Below are 19,613 nucleotides of genomic sequence, written 5' to 3' on the forward strand. Positions count from 1 at the left end.
TGTTAATCGGTGACATTCTATTGGAATCAATGGAGCTATAGCTATTTGCACTACTGAAGATCTAGCCCTTTGTCTTTTTTTAGTATTATTAGTGCTTCATAATAAAGTAATTGTCAAGTCAGTACTAAATGCATCACTCCTGAAAGTAATTACATTCCTGAAATCGAGAAGAGCCGACAGGCTTTTAATTTATTTTAAATTATGTAGTGAGCAGGGAAATCTATAACCTGATACAGCAAAAAGAGTATTTTCAATCTGTCAGCTCATTTCCTATGACAGCTACTAGGAAATAGCTCTCTGGGTTAGAAGGACATTTAATAATAGCTGTCAGTGTTGCTGCAAAGCTCAGGATGCGATCAGTTTATGAAACATGGCCTAACTACAATGTCTCTGGGTACGTTTCCCTAGACAGGATGCTCTGACAGCAGCACACTAGGTACTAGCCTGCTGCTCTGGGAGCTGGGTGCCGCTGCATATCAGACACATTTATTGGTTTCGCCAGGTGCAAGGGCCACGGGTCAACAGCTCCAATTCTGTTTAGCCTTCTCTGAGCAATGTGGATTTCTCTTGTAGCCCAGCCTTGCTTCAATCAAAAACTTCCCCCAGGTACAGAATAAATCAGTGCCACCTACTAGATACTTCCCAAGCTATTTTCCTTGGTTCCACATTACTAGACTCCATTCAGTGTCTAGGTTTGCAGCCCTGCTGCAGGAGCTGCCCACCTGCTCCCTGACTCAAACCCAGATTCATCATCTGGCAGATTAAAAAGGCAACAAAGCTCTAGAACAGCACAGACCGGCTCCTGAGCTGGTGTAGATCAGCACAGCCAGTCACTGACATCAGTGCAGTGACACCAGCAATGAGCTGCACTGCGAATGACTGTCTGAAAGTCGCAGATCACCTCTCCCATGCAGAGAGCGCTAGCACACACACCAGGAAACAAGGGAAACAAAGAAGATTGCAACAGAATGAGGCCAGTTTGCTGTTATTCTAGTGCTGGGAGGCCCCAAGGAGGACTGCAGGGAGGTGAGGTGCCCTGGCATTGCCATGCTTGTGACCGTGCGCAGTGTTACTGCCGCTGCAGGATGTCTGCAAGTCCCAGCTGCCTCTCTGATCATTTCTAAGATAACTGCTCTTTTGTTGAGCTCCTCCAGATGAAGTGTTGTGCCGAGTCCTTGTTGCTAGACCTTGCTCCTGGGTTTGGTCCTCTCCGATGAAGTGAGCTGTAGCTCACGAAAGCTTATGCTCAAATAAATTTGTTAGTCTCTAAGGTGCCACAAATACTCCTTTTCTTTCTATGACCTTGGACTCCCTGCCTTGCAGCTGTCACCTCTCCAGTGACTCATCCCCCTCTCCAGCTGCTGTGAGCTCTCTGTCAGTTCCTGTTGGCGTGTCCATCCGAAGGGCTGTTCCAGAGGAATAGGGTGGTGTGCTTTGTACCTACAAGTAGTCCAGCAGCCCTGGAGTTCCTTGGCTAATTGGAACCCTTCCTCCTGCCCAGGATCCCTACCTGTTCACCTACCTCCATGTCCGCTGCAAAGTGCTGCACTCCTCTGGGGACTTTTGTGAGCTTCCTTTCACAATACTTGGCTAGGCAGCGGAAGGGCTTTTCCGTTCACAGAGCTACGCAGTGTTTCTGGGTAGCTTGTCTCGTATATTGCAGTGGCGCCTGAAATTGAAATAAGAGCAGGGCTAAGCCAAAGAGAAAATCAAATCCGGCCGTCTGTTCCTGAATGCTGCCTCGACTTGCATTCCAGCTGTGCTCTGTGCACACTGGTTTCCCATCTGGTTCCTGGTGCAATTCAAGGGGTTGGTTTTAATCTATAAAGGGACCACTTGGCTGCAAGGACCTTCTCCCCTACTTTGCACCGTCACAACTAGCATCACATTAGGGACTTTTGGTGGCATGGGGAGGACCAGGTCAGAAAATTGTTGGGGGGCGGGGGTTGCAGAAAATTTGGATGGAAACAATTAATTTTTTTATTTTCACCAACATTTTCTGTGGAAAAAAATGACTTTTCATCTGAAAATGAAAACCCCAACCCCAAAGTTTTTCTGTTGAAAATGGAAATGTCCAGGTGTTGGATTTCTGGTGCAAAATCAAATGTTTTCAAGGAAAGCTGACACTTTTGATGCAAATTTTCATCTTGTTGGAAATCCAGTTTTCCATAAAAAAAAAAAAAAGTGGATGGAAAATTTTCAGGCTGTCCTAGCAACTTGCCTCTCATAGAATATCAGGGTTGGAAGGGACCTCAGGATGTCATCTAGCCCAACCCCTTTCTCAAAGCAGGACCGATCCCCAATTTTGCCCCAGATCCCTAAATGGCCCCCTCAAGGATTAAACTCACAACCCTGGGTTTAGCAGGCCAATGTTCCAACCACTGAGCCATCCCTCCCCTGGGTGCATGAGAGTAAATCCACTAAACACTGGGAGGGGCCCAGATAGTGCAGTGATGGAGGCCAGCTAAGGGCCTAGTATGGATAGATGGATTCGATCAAGGCCTCACTCCTACATCTGTTCTTCCCAGTCTCCTTATGTCTGAGTCCGAAGGGACATATGTAGCATGCCTTTGGCTTCCCAGCAGTGGGTGCACTATGGAGGTAGTGGAATGAAATAGGAGCTACTTAAACGTTTTCAATACAATCCACTGTTTTATCCAGTCTGCCACCTGCTGGTGAAAGGTATGTTTGGGAAGGTTAGTATCGGAATCAGGTTAAAAATCCTATGTAAGAAATGTTTCTCCCTTATGTTACACATTGGGCCTCATCTGATCATACTGATCCTTTTTACACCATCAGCTGAGTTACCCTGAATTTACACAGGTGTAAGCCATCGGAGAGTCAGGGCCATTATCTTTACACTCTTTGGGCCACATCCTAAGTGCTCTGCCCTGCTGCTCTGGGTGCCTCCGGCAGCACAGACACGGAAGTGACAAGCTTCCCACTTTATTGATTGACTTGCAATGAGTCATGGAGATGAGTCCAATCTTCAGTAACAATTTAACCCTGTTTTTTGTCACTCTGGCCCTCTCTTCCCTTTGCTCCCTCTACTTGGTCTTTCTGGTCTCACTTAGTGCATCTTGTCTCCCATTTGTCTATGTACCAGATACTGCTTTGTCTATAAGGGTTTAGTTAAAGTGGGACCACCCTCCCCCCATCGTGGCCCCTGTTGCATTGGTATATAGGTGCTTATACTGGTCTAGCTATTCCTGTAAGGCAGTGGTCCCCAAACTGTGGGGAGCATCCCCTTAGGGCAGGGGGGGCGCGATGGGACCCAGGCCAGCCCCCATGGAGGTCGGGGAAGAAGTGCCTCCCAGCCCCGCTCTGCCCCCAGCTCCGTTACTGCCTCACCACCTGCCCCAGTCGCACCTCCCGGTCCCAGGCCCTGGCCTTCCTCCCGGCTGCAGCTCTGGCCCCGGCCTTGGCCCCCAGCTCCAACTGCAGCTTCGTTCCTGGCTGCAGCTCTAGCTGTGACCTAGACCCCTGGCTCCCAGCCTTGGTTCCTGGCTGCAGCCCCGCTCGTGGTCCCAGACTCAGCCATGGCTCCGCTCCTGGCCACGACTTCAGCCGCAGCCCTGGCATCAGCTGCCAGCTCCGACCCCACTCCTGACTGCAGCCCGTAGCCCAGCGCCTGACTGCAGTCTGCAGCCCCGGCTCCTCACCCTGACCATGGCTCTGCTCCCAGCCCAGCTCCCAACCATGGCTGCGGGGGGGGGGCGCGGACAGATTCCATTCCGGGCAAAGGGGGGGCATGACAGAAAAAGTTTGGGGACCACTGCCATAAGGGAAGGGGACTAAGCTGTACCTATATGAGGCACCTTTCTACCAACATAACTGTGGCACTTTAGGAGTGGTGCTGATTGAACTATTTCAGGAGGAAATCACAAGTCAGGACAAAAACAGAGTGTAGAGCAGACCTCAGCTTGGAGGCATTTTGGGAAGGTCCCCGTCTGTCTCATTAGTACGTGAGGTGCCTCCATGTCTGGCTTGTGCTAATAAAACCAGTAACAGTATCGAGCTCTTGTACAGGACTTCCAGTAAGAGTGCAGATGAGATGCTCAAAGCGCATGATAAATGCAGTTCACCATGTTCCTGGCACAAGCACCCTGCACTGAAATGCAGCCACTTCTGGGGTGAACGGCAGCTCCAAAAAATGTTTGGGGCCGAAGGGGATGAGATTGTATCCAGCTGAAAGTGGAGCATGCAGGCGAGTAAAGAGAGTGTCATTACCCAGTGGGAACGTGTCCAAGTCAATAACAGTGCAGAAGAGAGCGTGACTCACTACAAAGCAGAGTCCAGTTCCTGTGGTGGGGGCGGGGGAGATGGAAAATAACCTGTCTGTGTTCCTGCCAGCTCTGAGGATGGCGGCAGGAGGAGTTTTTTGTCCAGCTCCTAAAATGGTGAATTTTCTTGTCACTTCTGCAGGGGTCCAGCAGAAAACCCGGCGTGTTGATTACCACCTGCCCCTATGATCAACAGCCTATTCCGCCCCAGCAATTTGCTGCTAGTTTCCCTTTGTTTTCCCTGCTGTTTTCCCCTTGGCAGGCCGGTGGGACCACGTCTCTCTCTGCTGAGAAGCTATAAAGACATTAAAATTGCCTTCTTGTTCCCAACTCAGCAGAATCCTCCTCATTCGCTCTTCGGAAAAGCCAAACCACCCGTAAAACAGCTTCACCGAGTTGACTCAAGGAAGCAATGACTGGGCAGTTCAGATTTAGGTTCGGCAGCCAACTCCCAGACAGCTCCAGCACACCACAGTGCCCCCCGCCCAGAGTGCCCCACTTGTGCCATCATTGCAGGAGCTCTCCAGCATGCAGATATTTTCCCTCCCCCAGAGCACACAGGATCCTCACTGCTGGACTGTGCGGCAGGGCATCCCAGCCCAGCCCCCTGCATCCCAGCCCAGCCGCTTGTACCCCAGCCCATCTCCCTGCATCCCAGCCCAGCTGCCTGCATCCCAGCCCAGCCACCTGTATCCCAGCCCAGTCGCCTGTATCCCAGCCCAGCCGCCTGAAACCAGCCCAGCCGCCTACATCACAGCCCAGCCACTTTTATCCCAGCCCAACCACCTGTATCCCAGCCCAGCCGCCTGTAACCCAGCCCAGCCGCCTGTATCCCAGCCCAGCCACCTGAACCCAGCCCAACCACCTGTATCCCAGCCCAGCCGCTTGTATCCCAGCTCACCCCCTGCATCCCAACACACCCCCCTGCAAACCCAGCACAACCCCCTGCATCACAGCCAAGCCACCTAAACCCAGCCCAGCCACCTGTATCCCAGCCCAGCCGCTTGTATCCCAGCCCAGCCGCCTCTATCCCAGCCCAGCCGCTTCTATCCCAGCCCAGCCCCTTGCATCCCAGCCCAACCCCTTCCATCCCAGCCCAGCCCGCTGCATCCCAGCCCAGCCGCCTGTATCCCAGCCTAGCCCCCTGCATCCCAGCCCAGCTGCCTGTATCCCAGCCCAGACGCTTGAATCCCAGCCCAGGCACCTGAACCCAGCCCAGCCACCTGTATCCCAGCCCAGCCACCTGAACCGAACATGCCCACCTGCTTGTATCCCAGCCCAGCCGCTTGTATCCCAGTCCAGCCGCTTGTATCCCAGCCCAGCCCCCTGCATCCTAGCCCAGCCACCTGAACCCAGCCCAGCCGCCTGTATCCCATCCCAGCCACCTGTATCCCAGCCCAGCCGCTTGTATCCCAGCCCAGCCGCCTGTATCCCAGCCCAGCCGCTTGTATCCCAGCCCAGCCGCCTGTATCCCAGCCCAGCCCCCTGCATCCCAGGCCAGCCGCTTGTATCCCAGCCCAGCCGCCTGTATCCCAGCCCAGCCCCCTGCATCCTAGCCCAGCCACCTGAACCCAGCCCAGCCGCCTGTATCCCATCCCAGCCACCTGTATCCCAGCCCAGCTGCTTTTATCCCAGCCCAGCCGCCTGTATCCCAGCCCAGCCCCCTGCATCCCAGCACAACCCCCTGCATCCCAGGCCAGCCGCTTGTATCCCAGCCCAGCCGCCTGTAGCCCAGCCCAGCCCCCTGCATCCCAGCCCAGTCGCCTGAATCCCACACAGCCCCCTGCATCCCAGCACAAGCTCTGTGTTCTCTATTCTATTCTATCAGCGATCATGAACCACCTTTCCTGGAGGTTTCCTGGGCGTGTGGGTGGGGAGTCAGAGAAATGGACTGGGAGCATGGGAACCCTTAATGGACAAGTGTTTCTCCCAGCTGTGTGTCAGGCATTTGCACCAACTAGGTTTAACCAGTCTGACTAAAACCATCATGCCCTCTCGCGTCGTCAGGCTGGTGTCTGTGAGGGCATAACCTCGCTAGCTCTCCCCTCATCCAGAGAGACTACAATAAACATACTGGGCGCCACTTGATTTTCCAGTGTAAAAATAGAAAAAAACTACTCTTCAAAGGCTCAGACAAATCCCCCTTGCAGGGCCTCTTCACCCTCCAGCCAGAGGCAGTACAATACAACACAATTCTTCTTCACCCCTTTGCAGGCCACCTTTACCAAGTGACAAGAGCAGAACTGCATTGAACAGCCCAATGAGAGACACCTGCTGCAAGGTGAGGAATAACCCAGGTTGCTGCTAGCCTGATCTGGAGCCACAGCCCCCCCTTGGGAAAAGACTGCTGCTCGGGATCTCTGCTTGCTGGGCTAGACAGACCCCTTACACTTCGCATTTACCAGTGGTATTGGAAATTGAGGGGCCACAGTGGAGCTGTGGGCTATATTCACTTGGCCTACAGACGAGGGCTGTTTGGTCTGAGGAGCTTCTGTGCAGGGTCAGGAACTGAGTCTTGCCTTCCTATGCTCATTTCTAAAGAGCAGTGGGGCAGTGCTAAAAGCAGAAGTAACCTAAACTCAGTCCCCAGCTGAGAAGTGGGTAAACTCTGGTTACCCGTCTTCACCCTCAACTCCACGACTGCTGTCTGGATCATTGGCAGGTCCTGCTGGCTCAGGCTGGCGCAGCGCGAGGGTGCTCAGCTGGCTGCACCACGCGGCAGGGCTCTGGGTTGCTGGTTAATACATAATGCTCTGCCTGTCCTTTTGCCTCTCTCATATAGCTCTGGCCGAGCACTCTGTCCACAGACCTGGGACAGTTCTCAGCTCTCCTACTGGACCTTTCCCACAGCATGGATTGAACATTCATCTCCCTGATGGCCATGTAAAAACTCGGAGAGATTTCCAGGGTCACAGGCTGCTGTCTAATGACCCAGCATTAGGCTGGGAGTGCTTGATGGGCAGAAATTCCTCCCCTGCCTTTTGGCCTATGCACCACTGAGAGCTGATGGGGGGAATCCCATGGAGAGCTAGTGGGTCCATTAGCCAGGCCCCCTTTCGTCAGCCATATGGTTTTTGTTTGTTTGGCTCCCGTCATGTCCTCACAATTAAAGAGCACTGTAAGTAGCCAGCGCATTTGCTTCCAGCAGTCTCAGAATCGGTGGGTTTGCTGCAGGAAGGCAAGCATTCCTGGGGGCAGGTGGGAGCCTCCGCTCCCAAAGGAGAATGGCTAACGGCTGCCAGAGAAGAAACGAGTCTCTACATCCCTGGCCTAGGGCTGATGAAAGGCTCTGTAGTGGCAGTCCTGGATACTGATGTTCTTTATCCACAGGACAGGCCCAGCCTGGGCAGCAGCAGTGCAAACATACACACCCCAGCCTCTCACTCCTTTATAGCCTAGCTGCCCCTCTGACTAAACCTTGCTTCTTAGTCACAATGGCAACTCTGTGACACCACACTTATGACCATGGCAACAGCCGGTGGCCTATAAGGTGGATAGAAAGCTGGCTAGATCGTTGGGCTCAACGGGTAGTGATCAATGGCTCCATGTCTAGTTGGCAGCCGGTATCAAGTGGAGTGCCCCAAGGGTCAGTCCTGGGGCCAGTTTTGTTCAATATCTTCATTAATGATCTGGAGGATGGTGTGGATTGCACCCTCAGCAAGTTTGCAGATGACACTAAACTGGGAGGAGAGGTAGATCCGCTGGAGGGTAGGGATAGGATACAGAGGGACATAGACAAATTGGAGGATTGGGCCAAAAGAAATCTGATGAGGTTCAACAAGGACAAGTGCAGAGTCCTGCACTTAGGACAGAAGAATCCCATGCACCGCTACAGACTAGGGACTGAATGGCTAGGCAGCAGTTCTGCAGAAAAGGACCTAGGGGTTACAGTGGACGAGAAGCTGGATATGAGTCAACAGTGTGCCCTTCTTGCCAAGAAGGTTAACGGCATTTCGGGCTATATAAATAGGGGCATTGCCAGCAGATCAAGGGACGTGATCATTCCCCTCTATTCGACACTGGTGAGGCCTCATCTGGAGTACTGTGTCCAGTTTTGGGCCCCACACTACAAGAAGGATGTGGAAAAATTGGAAAGCGTCCAGCGGAGGGCAACAAAAATGATTAGGGGACTGGAACACATGAGTTATGAGGAGAGGCTGAGGGAACTTGGGATGTTTAGTCTACAGAAGAGAAGAATGAGGGGGGATTTGATAGCTGCTTTCAACTACCTGAAAGGGGGTTCCAAAGAGGATGGCTCTAGACTGTTCTCAGTGGTAGCAGATGACAGAACAAGGAGTAATGGTCTCAAGTTGCAGTGGGGGAGGTTTAGGTTGGATATTAGGAAAAACTTTTTCACTATGAGGGTGGTGAGGCACTGGAATGCATTACCTAGGAAGGTGGTGGAATCTCCTTCCTTTGAGGTTTTTAAGGTCAGGCTTGACAAAGCCCTGGCTGGGATGATTTCGTTGGGGACTGGTCCTGCTATGAGCAGGGGTTGGACTATGTGACCTCCTGAGGTCCCTTCCACCCCTGATATTCTATGATTCTATGATCAGCACAGGATGATGACTTCACTCCAGCCTATGAGCAAGGCAGGGAACCAGAGAGAAAACTCAATGACCTCCATAGCAGCAAAGGGACTCCAGAAAAAGCTGCATTTGGGAAATACTCTCCTTTAGTTACACCTGCTGCAGGGCGAGTGTCTCACTTGAGCTTTACACTCCTTGACCCTTACTATTATTTCTTATTTGTTTTATCACAGTGCGTAGGACTCGCAGTCATGGATCAGGACCCCAAAGTACTAGGAGCTGTACAAACACAGAATAGGATGGTGGTCCCTGCCCCAAAGGGCTTACAATCTAAGTATAAGACAAGGCACAACAGCTGGGTGGAGACAGACAGACAGGGGAGGAAAAGGACATGATGAGACAATACTGCTCAGCATGACAGGCAGCGGTCTCAGCACACCAGTGGCCCAACAGTTGTCAGGTTTGTTGTTGGGATCATGTCAAAGGAGAGTTTGAGGAGGGTCTTGAAGGAGGATAATGAGGTGGTTTTGTGGACATTGAAAGGGAGCGTGAGGGACAGTGGAGAAAGCACGAAAGCGTTTGAAAACGTAGCAAGCAGGTGATGGAAGCTGACGTCAGAGGCCAATCAGAAGCAGGAGCTGACTTTTTGAGAGTGAATGAAAACTGATAGGTCAGATAGGGAAGGGCCACACCGGGCCTTGAAAGTGTAGACAAGCAGCTTATTTTTGATATGGCAGAGAAGGGGGAGCCAGTGGAGGAATGCAGAGAGGGTGACATGATCAAAGCAAGGGGACAGGAGAAGGATCATTGCAGCAGCATTGTGAATGGATCTGAGCAGGGCAAGACTGCATTTGTCAGGGCTAATCTCTGGCTTAGAAACTGTCAGTCACCCAATCAGGGAGTGGAGACAATACCATGTGACTCAGGTGACCAGCCACAACATGACTCATGAGCAGCAAAGTGAACACTCTGTGAACCCCCCACAGAGCCTTTGGCAGACACATGAATCCAGTGCAGAGAACTTGGGCTAGTTTGTAAACTAAACAGCAACCAAAGCAGCAGCCAGTGTTATTGATAAGGAGTAGCTGAGCTAGTGCCATTACCCTTCTCAGCTCTCCTTAAGCCCTGTCCTCACCAGGGCTTGGAGCCAGGTGGGAAAGGGTCAGGAGGACTGAGAGTTTCACATGATTTGCTTCCACACTCAACAGAGCTACCACCAAGGGTCATAGCCCTCCCCACTGTGGTGCAGGTACCCTACTGGGCTAGGACAGTGAGCACAAGCCACCACAGCAGCTGAGCACCCATCTCTGCCATACTCTTGAGCACTTTCAAGCAGAGGGCTGGCCAACCTGCCCACTCATTCTCTGTTGACCTAGGGGTGTGACATGCCAGCTCAGGGGCATAGTTAGGTGTCCAGTCCCCTGCACACAGGCTGCCTTGCTTAGCAGCCAGATCCACTCCACTCAACACCGAAGGGCAGGGTTTGGTTGCCCATTAAGAATGATGCTAGACCCCTACTCTCCAGGCTAGCCTACAGCATGGCTTTGGCTAGTGCAAGTTGAAACATGTTCCTGTCCTCACTTTAGCACTGGCTATCACTGTGCTGGCTGCAACCCCATTTGGGACTCCACCTGGCACTCCTCGTGCTCACTGCCCCACCTACACTGTAAGGGCTTATTTTCACAGGCCTTTCCCTGGCCATGTGGATTCCTCACTTCTGCAGGTTAATGGAGCTGCTGTGACCCCTGGTGCCCAAAGTCCCTAGTGACGACATGAGTCTTTGCTATCTGGAGTGGGGCTTTTTCCTTGGCCAGCCACTTTCCCCACTCCTGTGGCACCTGCTTTTCCTTGGGTTTCAGGTGTCCTAGGAAACCTTTCAATCCAAGACTCTAGTTCTGTCTCGCTCGGCATTCCCATCACACTCGTTCCCACGTTACTGACGCACAAGCAGGACTGTGCTGGACCTGGCTCTATGCTCAATTTTCTTGGCTGGGTTTTTAATACCAGAAGAAATTAGATCAGGTTTTGGAGCAATACTGACTCTGTTATTAGTAACTAGCTGTTCTCCCTTCAGCTGTCCAAGCCAGTGCTGGCCATCAGAGACAGGGTGAGTGTAGCAGGAATGCTGGAGCCCAAAATATTTGTTGTAGAATTCTGTAAAAGGGGACTGGAGGTGGTTTATTCTATTGTATTTTAATTTTTTTTGCCAATCAAAAGGGCTTGTGACAGGAGGGAGCCAGCTGTGGGCCAAGGGAGCAGCTTGAAGGGTGCTAAGTGCTCCATTCAGGCTTTATGTTTCCCATCTCAGCAGGCAGGAGCAATCGCTGTCCAGTACGGGGAAGCAGGAGGCCTACACTGGGCCCCATGATTTCTGGCAGCGGTGGAGGGGAAGGTTTCCTTTGCGCTGGCCATTATACAGGCTGACTAGGGCAGTCCCAGGCAGCAGGATACACACTGGGCTTATTTGCATTTGGCCTGTTGTGGGCTGTGCTTGAAAACATTCCCGATGGAGTATGGGAAAGAGCACAGCTGCAGCCAGCTAATGGGAGAACATTGATGCGGCTCTTTGGTTTAGTTCACTGGCACATCCCTTGCACGTAGCACAAGAGGGCTATAAAATTGTGGTGTAGATGTTCGGACTTGGGCTGGAGCCCTCAGGGTCCCAGAGCCTAGGCTCCCACCTGAGCCTATAGGCTCCCTACTTGAGCCCTGCGAGCCCAAGTCAGCTGACAGAGGCCAGCTGTGACTGTTTTACTGCAGTGTTGACATGGCCATAGGACAAGCCCCTGAAGAATTCACCTAGTTCCTACTGAGGGACAGTCTAGAATGTCCTATGTTTGTGAGAGGCAAAACTGAGACACGTTGGGCTTGTACAGTGTTCGGCTTGGCAGAGATACTATTGGAGGAGAGCACTGTAGCCATGTATGCTGCCAGCAGCATTAAATGCCATGTAACAAGCACAGAACATTTGGTAGACCTGCCAAATCCCGCTAGTCTGTGCCAAGCAAGTGTTTACAAATTACTTCACTGGATGAGCTTTTATTAATGAGAAAACCTCCTAATTTTTCCATTGCCTCTTTAGCTCATTGTTCTTTACAAAATAAAATTAAAAAGTGCAAACCAAAGGGCATATTTTCTCACTTGTTAACCAGTGTAATGCTGTGACCAAAATGGCTAATGTGATCCTGGGATGCATAAAAATGGGAATCTCAAGAAGAAGTAGAGAGGTTATTTTACTTCTGTATTTGGCACTGGTGCAACTGCTGCTGGAATAGTGTGTACAGTTGTGGTTTCCACAATTCAAGGAGGAGGTTGATAAACTGGAGAGGGTTCAGAGAAGAGCCACGAGAATGATTAAAGGATTAGAAAACATGCCTTCTAGTTAGAGATTCAAGGAGCTCAATCAATTTAGCTTAACAAAGAAACGGTTAAAGGGTGACTTTATCACTGTCTATAAGTACCTAGAATCATAGAATCATAGAATATCAAGGTTGGAAGGGACCTCAGGAGGTCATCTAGTCCAACCCCCTGCTCAAAGCAGGACCAATCCCCAATTAAATCATCCCAGCCAGGGCTTTGTCAAGCCTGACCTTAAAAACTTCTAAGGAAGGAGATTCTACCACCTCCCTAGGTAATGAATTCCAGTGTTTCACCACCCTCCTAGTGAAAAAGTTTTTCCTAATATCCAACCTAAACCTCCCCCACTGCAACTTGAGACCATTACTCCTTGTCCTGTCATCTTCTACCACTGAGAATAGTCTAGAACCATCCTCTTTGGAACCACTTCTCAGGTAGTTGAAAGCAGCTATCAAATCCCCCCTCAGTCTTCTCTTCTGCAGACTAAACAATCCCAGTTCCCTCAGCCTCTCCTCATAAGTCATGTGTTCCAGACCCCTAATCATTTTTGTTGCCCTTTGCTGGACTCTCTCCAATTTATCCACATCCTTCTTGTAGTGTGGGGCCCAAAACTGGACACAGTACTCCAGATGAGGCCTCACCAATGTTGAATAGAGGGGAACGATCACATCCCTCGATCTGTTGGCAATGCCCTTACTTATACATCCCAAAATGCCATTGGCCTTCTTGGCAACAAGGGCACACTGTTGACTCATATCCAGCTTCTCGTCCACTGTCACCCCTAGGTCCTTTTCTGCAGAGCTGCTGCCTAGCCATTCGGTCCCCAGTCTGTAGCGGTGCATGGGATTCTTCCATCCTAAGTGCAGAACCCTGCACTTATCCTTGTTGAACCTCATCAGATTTCTTTTGGCCCAATCCTCCAATTTGTCTAGGTCCCTCTGTATCCTATCCCTACCTGCCACCGTATCTACCACTCCTCCTAGTTTAGTATCATCCGCAAATTTGCTGAGAGTGCAATCCACACCATCCTCCAGATCATTTATGAAGATATTGAACAAAACCGGCCCCAGGACCGACCCTCGGGGCACTCCACTTGATACCGGCTGCCAACTAGACATGGAGTCATTGATCACTACCCGTTGAGCCCGACAATCTAGCCAACTTTCTACCCACTCTCTACCCTGAGGTAAATGGGCAAGCGGGATACCGGGAGGAAGCACAGGCAGGAACGTCTGTGAGGGGAGGGCTCCTACCTCATACTGAGAATGAGGGGCGATCAGCAGGTTATCTCAAGTGCCTATATACAAATGCACAAAGCCTTGGAAACAAGCAGGGAGAACTGGAGGTCCTGGTGATGTCAAGGAATTGTGACATGATTGGAATAACAGAGACTTGGTGGGATAACTCACATGACTGGAGTACTGTCATGGATGGTTATAAACTGTTTAGGAAGGACAAGCAGGGCAGAAAAGGTGGGGGAGTAGCACTGAATGTAAGGGAGCAGTATGATTGCTCAGAGCTTGGGTATGAAACTGCAGAAAAACCTGAGTGTCTCTGGATTAAGTTTAGAAGTGTGAGCAACAAGGGTGATGTTGTGATGGGAATCTGCTATAGACCACCGACCAGGGGGATGAGGTGGACGAGGCTTTCTTCCGGCAACTCGCAGAAGCTACTAGATCGCACGCCCTGGTTCTCATGGGCAACTTTAATCATCCTGATATCTGCTGGGAGAGCACTACAGCGGTGCATAGACAATCCAGGAAGTTTTTGGAAAATGTAGGGAACAATTTCCCGGTGCAAGTGCTGGAGGAGCCAACTAGGGGGGGAGCTTTTCTTGACCTGCTGCTTACAAACCGGGAAGAATTAGTAGGGGAAGCAAAAGTGGATGGGAATCTGGGAGGCAGTGACCATGAGTTGGTCGAGTTCAGGATCCTGACACAGGGAAGAAAGGTAAGCAGCAGAATACGGACCCTGGACTTCAGGAAAGCAGACTTCGACTCCCTCAGGGAACTGATGGGTAGGATCCCCTGGGGGAATAACATGAGGGGGAAAGGAGTCCAGGAGAGCTGGCTGTATTTCAAGGAATCCCTATTGAGGTTACAGGGACAAACCATCACGATGTGTTGAAAGAATAGTAAATATGGCAGGCGACCAGCTTGGCTTAACAGTGAAATCCTTGCGGATCTTAAACATAAAAAAGAAGCTTACAAGAAGTGGAAGATTGGACAGATGACCAGGGAAGAGTATAAAAATATTGCTCGGGCATGTAGGAATGAAATCAGGAGGCCAAATCACACCTGGAGCTGCAGCTAGCAAGAGATGTTAAGAGTAACAAGAAGGGTTTCTTCAGGTATGTTGGCAACAAGAAGAAAGCCAAGGAAAGTGTGGGCCCCTTACTGAATGAGGGAGGCAACCTAGTGACAGAGGATGTGGAAAAAGCTAATGTGCTCACTGCTTTTTTTGCCTCTGTCTTCACTAACAAGGACAGCTCCCAGACTGCTGCGCTGGGCATCGCAACATGGGGAGTAGATGGCCAGCCCTCTGTGGAGAAAGAGGTGGTTAGAGACTATTTAGAAAAGCTGGACGTGCACAAGTCCATGGGGCCGGATGAGTTGCATCCGAGAGTGCTAAAGGAATTGGCGGCTGTGATTGCAGAGCCATTGGCCATTATCTTTGAAAACTCGTGGCGAACGGGGGAAGTCCCGGACAACTGGAAAAAGGCTAATGTAGTGCCAATCTTTAAAAAGGGGAAGAAGGAGGATCCTGGGAACTACAGGCCAGTCAGCCTCACCTCAGTCCCTGGAAAAATCATGGAGCAGGTCCTCAAGGAATCTATCCTGAAGCACTTACACGAGAGGAAAGTGATCAGGAACAGTCAGCATGGATTCACCAAGGGAAGGTCATGCCTGACTAATCTAATCGCCTTCTATGATGAGATTACTGGTTCTGTGGATGAAGGGAAAGCAGTGGATGTATTGTTTCTTGACTTTAGCAAAGCTTTTGATACGGTCTCCCACAGTATTCTTGTCAGCAAGTTAAAGAAGTATGGGCTGGATGAATGCACCTACATGTAGAGCAAGTATTTAATAATGGGCTCTTCAGTCTAGCAGAGAACGGTTTAACATGATCCAATAGCTGGAAACTGAAGCTAGACAAATTCAGATTGGAAATAAGGTGTACATTTTTAACAGTGAGAATTGACCACTGAAACAACTTACCAAGAGTGGTGGATTCTCCACTGCTGGCAGTTTTTAAATCAAGACTGGATGTTTTCCTAAAAGATCTGCTGTAACCGGAATTTATTGTGGGCAGGTCTCTGGCCTGTGCTATACAGGAGGTCAGACTAGATGATCACAATGGTTCCTTCTGACCTTGGAATCCATGAATCTTTGAATTGCATTATCCAGAGATTGAATTCCCCTCTCCCATCCAGGGACCCCTCCAGGTCAGGGTAGAGGGGCTCTGACAGAGCTTGCACTGGGTAGAGCACCTTGTTCTCCAAGGCTATCAAGCCAAGAGGTTTGTCAAGAACAAATTCATTCCCTCTGTAGGCACAGGAGCCTCCTCCCTTGGAATTCCTGATTATTTAGGAATAGCTTCAGCTCACTTTATTGGTGCTGAAGTTGGATTCCTGGCAGACTGGCTGCCCCATGGAAAAGCACCTCTAGCAAATAGGGCGTACAGTCCCAAAGAAGTGCAAGAGCTGTCATCAGTGTGTTTATGTAACACAAGCATTACAGATGGCTATGGGCCACAAGCCAATACACTGAGGACACACAGACAGCACTAGGGCTGTGCTCATTATGGAGATAAATCTTTCTTTCCACTCGTGGTTCCACATCATCATTAGCCATCTGTATAAATACCATGCAGCTCTGCAATGAAAACAACAGGGAAGCATGGGATACAGAGCCTTGTGCCTGTAGGTCACCAGTTCACGTGGGACAGAGCTGAGAGAGATGGACTGATTGAAAGCTTTTACCATCTTGGGCAGCCAATGTGACATGAAGCAGGTGGATCTAGTTTGGTTGCTAGTGGACTGGTGTCCATTTCACTAGCCTGCCCTGCCCCGGGAGCTTCCTCAAGGGAGACTCCAAATCCTGGAATTACTGTACGTCTCAGCAGATAAGAAAAGGCAAAGCTGCTTTTTCAAATGCTTTATTTACACATGGATTTGCTGGCCATTTTTATATCTGCACAAATAAGGGCCAGAGGCTGGTGATGTACAAAATGAGGCGCTGTCTCTACTCCTCCATAGATGTGTTCAGATACCCTGGGGATGGGCAGCTTTATGAACACCTAAACTTCAGGCTGCCTTGTACTATTTGAGTTACTCTAACTGTTAAAGCCATGGAATGGTGTATTAGTTCCTAAGACGTAAAAATAGAGACACAGGATATAAAAAAGCATGGTTCTAATTTTAAACCTCTGTTGCAAGCTAATTTAGGCAGCTAATTAAACAAAAAACTTGATGAGCTTCTAATTTGCCAATTATATCCATCTGCTTTATTGCTGCTTTGAAAAGCAATCTGCATTAGGTGCCACTGTGTGAGCCACTGCGATCCGACAGAGAAAGCCCCCAGGGCAATATATATATATATGCTAGGGGAATAGCTAAATGCAGCCCTTGGGAATCTGTCTGGTGGGCTTGTGTTAATTGTGGGCCTTGAGGGGATTACCCTGGGGGGAGATTCATGCTTTGTCTACACGGGGAATTTTACCAGCACAATTATACTGGCATCATTAAACTGCTACAGTTTTAGCAGGCTAACTCCCCCTGTGGACACTCTGTTCTGATTTATCTTAAACCACATCCAAAGAGACGGAAACTAAACCCGGGAAAAGGCCCAGAATAAGAGTTTCCACACGGGGAGTTATACCAGTGTAACTAGGCAGGTGTAATTACGCCAGTGTAAGTATGCTGGGATAAGTCCTCATGTAGATAAGCCCTTACTTCTTTAGCAATGCAAGGGCTGCACGGCCATTTTGTACCCAGCCACTAGCCTATGTCTGCCTGCAGCTGGGAGATGCAATTCCTAGCTTGCATAGCTGTTCCTGCACTAGCTCTCCTCAACCTAGTGCCTCAGAGCAGCAGTGTGTCCATGGCAACACAGGCCCAGGGCTAGCTGCCCTGAGTACAATCCCCCCCACGCACCGGGTATGTGGTCAGAACAGCGAGCCCAAGCCACTACCCAGGCTGCTGCAGACTCACTGCTAATTTTAGGAACTGTCTATGCAAGCTGGGAATCCCCCCTCCCAGCTCAAATGCCGATGTACCCAAAGCAGCACCCGGTATATTTGTAACAGGCTCTCATGCTCCTAATGCCCACACCAGCTGTGGCTGTATCTAATAGAAGTATGGGTGTTTTCAGAACAGCTTATGGGGCAAGGTCTAACAACCTGGATACGGCAGGGACAAGTATGGCAGACTCACTCATGCTGAGGGACATACCGTGGAAACATCAGGCCCATCAGTGCCTGACAAACGACCAAAACGTGAAACATCTTGGTTTTGTTGCATTATAACAAATTAACAGATTACAGGTTTTTAAAAAACGAGTTTTATGCCTTTTTCCTCACTGTGTAAATGAAAAACTGGTTGTGTAAAAAGCCCCCTGAAACGCCCCAGCATTCCGTCATGTACAAATGTGCCTCCTTCTGTAGCTGGATTTGAATTCTGACTCTTCAGTTCCCCAGGACAGAGCTCTCCTACGGGAGCTAACACAGGGCTGTCATCCACACAGCCAGACTCTAGTAGGGAATATGACACACACTCGACCATTCGGTTACACACCCATGTTCTAAATAGAAGTCAATGTTAGGGTCAGGATTCCTGGGTTGCATCCCTGCCCAGGGGAGAAGAATGTGGTCTAGTGGTTAGAAGAGTCAATTACCATAGCAGCTAAGAGTCCTAGTAATGGACCAGGACCCTAGGGTGCTAGGTGCTGTACAAATACAGAACAAAAAGAGTCCTTGTCCCAAGGAGCTTTCAATCTAAGTATCAGAGTAGCAGCCGTGTTAGTCTGTATTCGCAAAAAGAAAAAGGAGTACTAGTGGCACCTTAGAGACTAACCAATTTATTTGAGCATAAGCTTTCGTGAGCTACAGCTCACTTCATCGGATGCATTCAGTGGAAAATACAGTGAGGAGATTTATATACACACAGAACATTGAAAAATGGGTGTTATCACTCTCCTTACAGTGTGTCTGATAACACCCATTTTTTCATGTTCTGTGTGTATATAAATCTCCTCACTGTATTTTCCACTGAATGCATCCGATGAAGTGAGCTGTAGCTCACGAAAGCTTATGCTCAAATAAATTGGTTAGTCTCTAAGGTGCCACTAGTACTCCTTTTCTTTTTGCAATCTAAGTATAAGACACAAGACAACAGATAGATACAGTCAGCATGATACGCCGTGGTCTCAGCACACTAGCTGCCTAGCAGTTGTCAACTTTCATGCAGGCATCACAGCAAAGGACACGTTTGAGAAGGGACTTGAAGGTGGAAAATAAGGGAGCTTTATGGGGCGCTCCTCCAAACTATGAGGCCAGTTTGGAGAAACCACAAAGGCGCTTGTTTGAAAATTTAGTAAGTGATGGAGGTGTGACAGACTGTACCCCTACGTTCATCATTTTTACAAAACTATGATCAGTTTTGTGCAAAGTATGTCTCATGAGGTTTTACTGTCCTGGTAAAAATATGTGTGGCCAACATTGTATATAAAGTTATAAAATTCTACTGTATGATGTTACTAAGGCATATTCCAAATCTAGGGAGCAGCCCAAACCAGTTCCTTAGCGATAAAGTCAAACTGATGCTGTTGACAAAATCAAATGAACTATCACCTGGTTGAGCAGCTATTCTTTGACAGAAAGAAGGGTGTGAGCAAGAAATTTACATCTGAGAGGGAGGTTCCTAGGTAAACAGAGTGTCTGTTCCTTTGGAGAGGATTCTCAAAGATGAGAAAGAGATATAAAAATGAGGAACAGAGGACACAAGTGACCTCTTTCCCCTCATCTCTACTCACTGTCTCACCAATGTTTGAAAGACCAAAGAAGCATCACTGAACTGGGGGAGTGGCCCTGGCTGAGGGAATCCAGCCAGACTGCTGTGAGCTTGTGGTGAATTGTGTTAAGTTAGGTATTAGATTATATTTTATAGTTTATTTCTTCGTAACCAATTCTGGTTTTTATGTCTCATTACTTGTAATCACTTAAAATCTATCTTTCTGCAGTTAATAAATTTGTATTATTGTTTTATCTAAACTAGTGTATGTTTGAAGGGTTAGGAAACTTCCATTTGCAATAACAGGGTTTGTGCATATCATTTTCTATTAATGAAATGATGGACTTTCTATGAGCTTGTGTTGTCCAGAAGGAAAGAGCTGGGCAGTACAAGACCCAGACAGTCACACCTTTCTGGGGACAAGAGAATTTGCTA

General features: G+C 49.4%; 1 long non-coding RNA gene across 1 annotated transcript in view; it reads right to left on the reverse strand.

Moving 5' to 3' along the window:
- The window catches only part of LOC141999786 (uncharacterized), a 108,011-nt gene that overhangs the window by 71,256 nt on the left and 17,142 nt on the right, over positions 1–19,613 (reverse strand). The window contains exon 2 of the long non-coding RNA XR_012642071.1: positions 1,523–1,669. This is a non-coding gene — a long non-coding RNA (uncharacterized LOC141999786). The remainder of the gene's footprint in view (positions 1–1,522; positions 1,670–19,613) is intronic.

The sequence above is a fragment of the Natator depressus genome, chromosome 16, assembly GCF_965152275.1.
Source record: "Natator depressus isolate rNatDep1 chromosome 16, rNatDep2.hap1, whole genome shotgun sequence".
Classification (NCBI taxonomy): domain Eukaryota; kingdom Metazoa; phylum Chordata; order Testudines; family Cheloniidae; genus Natator; species Natator depressus.